This window comes from Mizuhopecten yessoensis, unplaced genomic scaffold (assembly GCF_002113885.1).
Source record: "Mizuhopecten yessoensis strain PY_sf001 unplaced genomic scaffold, ASM211388v2 scaffold1883, whole genome shotgun sequence".
In the NCBI taxonomy this organism is placed as follows: domain Eukaryota; kingdom Metazoa; phylum Mollusca; class Bivalvia; order Pectinida; family Pectinidae; genus Mizuhopecten; species Mizuhopecten yessoensis.
Window position 1 is genome coordinate 595246 of NW_018404269.1, and position 7760 is coordinate 603005.

Here is a 7760-nt window from a genome sequence, read left to right on the forward strand (position 1 = left end):
CTCTTGAAGCGCGTGGGTTCCCTACCTTGGTGAAATATCCATCAGAATGCCTCGACCATTTCCTTACCGGTCTTGGTATGCAGGGCTACGCTCCACACGAACTTTGATAGGATATCGACAGCAAACAGAAAAATACCTGAATCCGTCGTTCTCTTTAGAGTCCCACTGGTAATCGACAAAAGGCGCACCAACCTTCTGCGTTTGAACCTAGTTTTTTTCTTTTCTTTGTGGACGGCATCATTCTCCTGTTTTAACAACCAGTTTGTTATCTTTGCTCTGACGAGCTCGAATCTAATTAATTGTGTATTTTCTCACGGCCCTGTACAGGTTGTCAACACCCGCATAAGCTGCTTGGTATTGCGGATCGTAGTAGATGCTTGCCAAGTAATCTTCGTATCTCGCCATGATTAGTACTTTAGTCACTTGCTAACTCTTTTTCGCTTGACTATAATCCCCGGAGGGGGAGGTAGTCGAATTTTCTTCCCAAGTGGGTGCGATTGGCCAGACCCCGACTGACCACGCTTTTAATGCACAAGCAGAGTGAGCGGAAAGTTGCTATCTAAAAGAAGTTTGGTAAATTAAGTGTCGCCTACAGGATGGAGACCTTTGTAATCTTTCAGATGGACTTTTATCAAATCCACTTTATCAAAACGAGGTATCCTACTGTCCTGGACAATACTCTCCCCTTCGTTGTGTTGTTCCAGTGTAACTCTGTGTGTTTCTTCAGATGCTCCAATAAAGCTTCTGCTTTAGATTTTAATGTTTTGGGTACCGATGTTAAGATATCCTCTAAGTTACCGGTTGTTTCCTCTGTATGTACCTCAGCTATAATTAGTGTCAGCTGTAATGGCTAATGTGCGTCCTGCTCGGTTTGATGTAAGGGTCTCCTCTCGACAACAATCGTTGGTATCTGTCATACGGTAACAATATCATCTTATTCATCGTGACGTCTAGTCACGTCCGCATGCTACGGATAAATGATATGAAGTCTGAAACGTACACCTTTTATACTCTCGTAAATGACTGTGTTTTCTCCGGGAAATACGTCGGTCCTCACGCGATAAAGTTCTTCTCTGGATGGCGATAAATCCAAAACCAGATAGCCGCACGTGCGCGACGTCGCGTCTCTGTACGCCTGCATCATTAACTGACTCTTACCCAGAAGGCTTGGCGAGCCAGACATTGAATCTGAGAAACGTCGCGTTGTTATTCATCAATACCAATACATGTGTATTCCAGGTGATAGTTCGAGAAAGTTTTCCTCTACAATACAGGGTTTGATTCAAATAAATGACGCTCAAAAGTCGAAGATGCATGCCTTTCATGTCCAGTGATGAAGTTTTCAAAATCCGCTTCGGTGGGTAATCCGTGATGAAAGGTGACGAAAGTCATCTTTTCCTCCATTTCGTCAAATAGTGGTTTATATATACCGTAACAGTACAGCACTCTTTCTTGGGGATTCGTCAACATCCCGTCTATATGGCGTAGTAAACGAAATACCAGGTACTTTTGCCATTGCAAGTGGCTCCACTTACCGACATGGACGTTCATTCGGGGAATGGATGCATCGTGAAATGACAAGCAAGTGCTGAACACAAGCTTATATTTACACTGCCGTTCACATAAAACAAAACAAAAACGAACAAACAAACCGTAGTCTTAAGAAAACTCGTTATTATTATTAATATTATAATATCATGGAGATATGTTTGTTATTGTTAAATCTTTTAATTTTTATAAGAAAATTCACATTGAATCCTGATGGGAAAATTGTATTCATTTATTAAGATTGAGCAGTGTATTTATTTGCTTTTGAAAAACGACATAATGCTCAACTACATACGTAGTTCGAAACATGTTTAATTATCAAAGCATTTAAACAGGAAATACACAATGCAAAAAGTGTTACATAAAAAGATATATGTATTAAACGTTCAAGTGCACGAAAAAGNGAAACGCTCTAGTGCATGAAAAAGCCGCAAAAAGGTTCGAACTGTCAATAACAGTTTGATAAAGTACTCAGCATGTTCATTATGTAATATAAGCTTTGTTTGGTAAGGGACAATATCAAGGATCATTGCGTGTATTCCATCGGACAAGACATAGCGCTTGAAATAAAGGTAATTTAAACTACGTCGTTCTTGGACGTAAGTAAAAATTGTATTGTGTATGACTCTGAAACCACGATTTGTTGCCGAGGGTGGAGCTTTTCATTTGCAGAACTCTGCGGAACGTTGACGTTGGATTTCTGACTGATCGTTTGTTTACACCCTTGGCGCTAAACTTCTGTTCTCGCACAGTTTTCACTCGAACTTTTAGATGTTTGGGTTTCAGTTTCTTTGCTTTTCACAGTAAACGGTAAGTTGCTTCTGTTGTACCGGAAGTTTCGACAGTCGACGATTTTTCAACGGAATATGTATTCGAGCAGAGACCGATCATCTCGTCGCCTTCGTATTCCGTCTTAAATAGACCCGGTGTTCGTTTGTCATGTTTAGCATGGTTGGAGCAGCATGTTCGCGGAAACCATTGACATTTTTCATCGGCTTTTATCTCCGTGTCCATGCAAAAACCTTGGAGACCATGGACGTACGCTGCTTTCATAGATGGTTTGATGACATCGTTGAAACAATAGCCGGAAATGGCCATGTATACTGAATCTGTGTCCATTTCAAAGTATTTAAAATTCCCTCTTTCTAAGTATACGTCCATGAAAACAAAATAGAATTCTAGCATGCGAAGCTTGGCGTACTGCAATACGCAGTAACCATCCCATCCAGTGGTAGGCCGCCATATATCTATCCCTGCTTTTATCTGATGAATGGTCCAATAGGCAGTTTGTGGTCTGTTGCCAATGCAACAGTATGTGTGTTTCGTTGACTTTGTGATATCTCGTGAAAATGATGCTAGCTCCACCGATAACATTGGTTGTGAAGGTTTGATAGAGGTCCATGTTATGTCTGTCAAAGAGTGGGAATTTTGCACCAGATTCCGAGGCAGATTTGAAAATCCTTTTTCGGGATATGCCAGGTAATGATATGGCTGTTTTTTGAACGTCAATTCCTTTATCAATATAGTACGTCTGCACCCTTTCAACTGCTGTGACAAATGGAAAGACATCTAAGTCGTTGTACCAAATCAAGAAATCCTTGAATGCTGTCATGTTTTTCTCTCTCCAAATTTTCTGACAAAACTCGTATTCCGATTGGCCGATATTTACATTTTTAAGACTACTGACAAATGCTTCGTGCGGGGGAAGGTATGGAAAACCGAGTTTATCAACCGCCATTCGTAGGGGAAGATCCCTTCGTCTCTTTCACTCCATGGGCTTTCAGAAATTTTGAGTATGAAGTACCGAGGAATAGGAAATGTGTTATGTCTAAAAATTTCAATCTTGGCGACGAAATACAAGAGTATTCGTTGTTCTTTATCTCAACAAATGTGTGCTCTTCCATTTCGTTTTCACTGGATTCGCTGACTTTTTTCTGTAATTCTGTGATTGCTTTCCTCCATTTTGATTTTTTGCGATTTTGTTAACCTTACTGGCTATTTCATTTATGTACTCAGTCATATCATGTACGAGATTTCCTAGATTTGGATCGACGATACAGTGTGGTTCTGTGTATCCGGGAACGTTGCTACAGTATACACTGACGCTGAATATGATCACTCCAGTTCACAGTGTGTTACCTATAGGTACTTGTCCATTGATGTTGAAGTTGGACTGTAGGGTAGATCTTCTGGCGGTGATTCGGAGAATCTTGGACCAACCATTTGTTCTCCCCAGCGCTGTAGTTGATCGAAGTCCTGTAATTGGAATACAACTTGGTTCAAGCCGGAAATGGACTGGTGCACGTGGTTGACTACTGCTGGGAGGTCGTTGATGAATAGTAGATATAACAGTTGTTCGAGCACTGTGCCCTATAGGACTCTAGATGTAACCGCACTGGAATCTGATTATTGGTTGTCAAGAGCAACACCCTTCTGTCTAGTAAAAAGTAAGGAGACCAGTAAATGACTATGCCATAGTGCTGTATCCTCGATACTCCAGGGATTACGCTCACTTTCGCTCTATGCACCCCTGGAATAAGTCATAGCAAAATTGAAGGCACGTGGCTTGCTATTTGATTGGTCTCAGGCAAAAAAGCATGACCAATCGCTAGGCTGATTCCTGTCCTTTGACGATTACAGAGGTGCGACACCCGACTTCAAAGCTAGTCAGGTTTTCCGTTACGCAACCGAGAGCTTACTAGTGTTCTCGTCTCATTCACAAGGTGGTGCACACTAAGCCTTCAGTTTTACTATGACATATTCCAGTGCTATTACAGGGATTTAATCGTCATATAGTCTATAACAGAAAAAAATCTTGGTTTCTTGATAAATAACAGTTACCTCCACCTTATCAATTTCTTCCGATAAAAAAACATTAATAATTTGTTTCGAACTAGGCGGTATCGAGCAATAAATTGAAAGCAGCGGGTGATTTTTTCACATATGAATTCCTATGGTGGTAGGTAAATCTTGTACCCCGTTCCCGGACTGAAACCCGTACCGGGAATATAAAGATATTTTAATATCTCATTAACGCGATGGTTTATAATTTTTATAAAAATATAGGATAATTTCAAACATTATTTTCTAAATGTGACAATTACAAAAATGTTTATTTATTATCTAATAATTTAGAAATCGACGATAATGTGTTTTCAAGGGGGTAAAACTTGTACACCGCAGTCAACCGTGAAAATCACGGTTTTTCACATATAAGTAGAAATTTAGGGAAAAATAACATGTTATTTTCAGATATATAGAAGAAAATACCTTACTGTTGATAATTATGTAAGTTTAGTTGAAATAAACAACATATTTCACATGAAATTCTGACTTTGTTGTGATCGCGGGTGTTTTGTTTCCTCCCGTACCCGTACTAAGGGGACATAACTTCGTCAAGACTCGTGCTAAATATGCATAATATGTAAAAACCTCCACCACCATCATCATATGGGGAAAATAGAAAAGTTTTAAAAAACAGTATTACCAAATGTGCAACAACAGAAAAACGGGGTTGACTGTGGGGTTTTTGCTATTGCTAACTTGGTAGAATGTTGTTTCAATGGGTTTAACGGGAGTGAAGAGTTAGAGTTTGACACCACTTGCATGAGACAACATCTTGTAGAATGTTTTTCCAATGGAATCTTTACTAAGTTTCCTAGGAAAAAAATGAGTAGGCATAGGCAAAAGAAAACTTCTTTATCATTTGATATTTTTATTGATTGCGAAGCAGATGGGTGTCACATCTCAAATGTATTTGATGATATGGTTTCTTGTGATGCTGGCTGTGACAGATGGTTTCATAATAGATGTGTAAGTGATCTGTCAGATTTACATATATATGATGAGGTAATACATACATATCATATTAGACATTCATATTTTTTCATTTTTTTATTAGATTTATATTAATCTTTATCAGGATGTGAGATTATATCTACACTGAGTACCGGTAGTATAATTTGTGCATCTTTTCGACAGCTGCTACTGATTTCAATCTAAATTAATTCATGTCTAATACATTTAATTCGTGAGGCATTTGTCCCCCAATTAAAATATGAATTGATTCGTGATCTGTCAGAGAGTGTATGTACGCACTCAGCAGTATACCAATATCACTAATATTTGCGATAGAGCACCACAACTTGTCCCTAAGGTGTTCAGTTGAAGGTAGTGAACGTGATGGTAAGGAAGGTGATGGTAGTGAAGGTGATGGTAGTAAAGGTGATGGTAGTGAAGGTGACGGTAGTGAAGGTGACGGTAGTAAAGGTGACGGTAGTGAAGGTGATGGTAGTAAAGGTGATGGTAGTGAAGGTGATGGTAGTGAAGGTGATGGTAGTAAAGGTGATGGTAGTGAAGGTGATGGTAGTGAAGGTGACGGTAGTAAAGGTGATGGTAGTGAAGGTGACGGTAGTGAAGGTGACGGTAGTAAAGGTGACGGTAGTGAAGGTGATGGTAGTAAAGGTGATGGTAGTGAAGGTGATGGTAGTGAAGGTGATGGTAGTAAAGGTGATGGTAGTGAAGGTGATGGTAGTGAAGGTGATGGTAGTAAAGGTGATGGTAGTGAAGGTGATGGTAGTGAAGGTGATGGTAGTAAAGGTGATGGTAGTGAAGGTGATGGTAGTGAAGGTGATGGTAGTAAAGGTGATGGTAGTGAAGGTGATGGTAGTGAAGGTGATGGTAGTAAAGGTGATGGTAGTGAAGGTGATGGTAGTGAAGGTGATGGTAGTAAAGGTGATGGTAGTGAAGGTGATGGTAGTGAAGGTGATGGTAGTAAAGGTGATGGTAGTGAAGGTGATGGTAGTGAAGGTGATGGTAGTAAAGGTGATGGTAGTGAAGGTGATGGTAGTGAAGGTGATGGTAGTAAAGGTGATGGTAGTGAAGGTGATGGTAGTGAAGGTGATGGTAGTAAAGGTGATGGTAGTGAAGGTGATGGTAGTGAAGGTGATGGTAGTAAAGGTGATGGTAGTGAAGGTGATGGTAGTGAAGGTGATGGTAGTAAAGGTGATGGTAGTGAAGGTGATGGTAGTGAAGGTGATGGTAGTAAAGGTGATGGTAGTGAAGGTGATGGTAGTGAAGGTGATGGTAGTAAAGGTGATGGTAGTGAAGGTGATGGTAGTGAAGGTGATGGTAGTAAAGGTGATGGTAGTGAAGGTGATGGTAGTGAAGGTGATGGTAGTAAAGGTGATGGTAGTGAAGGTGATGGTAGTGAAGGTGATGGTAGTAAAGGTGATGGTAGTGAAGGTGATGGTAGTGAAGGTGATGGTAGTAAAGGTGATGGTAGTGAAGGTGATGGTAGTGAAGGTGATGGTAGTAAAGGTGATGGTAGTGAAGGTGATGGTAGTGAAGGTGATGGTAGTAAAGGTGATGGTAGTGAAGGTGATGGTAGTGAAGGTGATGGTAGTAAAGGTGATGGTAGTGAAGGTGATGGTAGTGAAGGTGATGGTAGTAAAGGTGATGGTAGTGAAGGTGATGGTAGTGAAGGTGATGGTAGTAAAGGTGATGGTAGTGAAGGTGATGGTAGTGAAGGTGATGGTAGTAAAGGTGATGGTAGTGAAGGTGATGGTAGTGAAGGTGATGGTAGTAAAGGTGATGGTAGTGAAGGTGATGGTAGTGAAGGTGATGGTAGTAAAGGTGATGGTAGTGAAGGTGATGGTAGTGAAGGTGATGGTAGTAAAGGTGATGGTAGTGAAGGTGATGGTAGTGAAGGTGATGGTAGTAAAGGTGATGGTAGTGAAGGTGATGGTAGTGAAGGTGATGGTAGTAAAGGTGATGGTAGTGAAGGTGATGGTAGTGAAGGTGATGGTAGTAAAGGTGATGGTAGTGAAGGTGATGGTAGTGAAGGTGATGGTAGTAAAGGTGATGGTAGTGAAGGTGATGGTAGTGAAGGTGATGGTAGTAAAGGTGATGGTAGTGAAGGTGATGGTAGTGAAGGTGATGGTAGTAAAGGTGATGGTAGTGAAGGTGATGGTAGTGAAGGTGATGGTAGTAAAGGTGATGGTAGTGAAGGTGATGGTAGTGAAGGTGATGGTAGTAAAGGTGATGGTAGTGAAGGTGATGGTAGTGAAGGTGATGGTAGTAAAGGTGATGGTAGTGAAGGTGATGGTAGTGAAGGTGACGGTTGTAAAGGTGGACCATTGGGTAGTGTCAGTACAGGAGGTAGATAGTGGGGAAGTATACATTCTTGATAGTTTGATAGGAAATACGAAAAA

General features: G+C 40.6%; 1 long non-coding RNA gene across 1 annotated transcript; it reads left to right on the forward strand.

Annotated features, from left to right (window-relative positions):
- Positions 1-4681: 4681 nt before the first annotated feature.
- Positions 4682-7749, forward strand: LOC110442257. The gene is made up of 3 exons (XR_002461997.1): positions 4682-5512; positions 5719-5721; positions 7633-7749. It is a non-coding gene; the product is annotated as an uncharacterized LOC110442257 (long non-coding RNA).
- Positions 7750-7760: the final 11 nt, after the last annotated feature.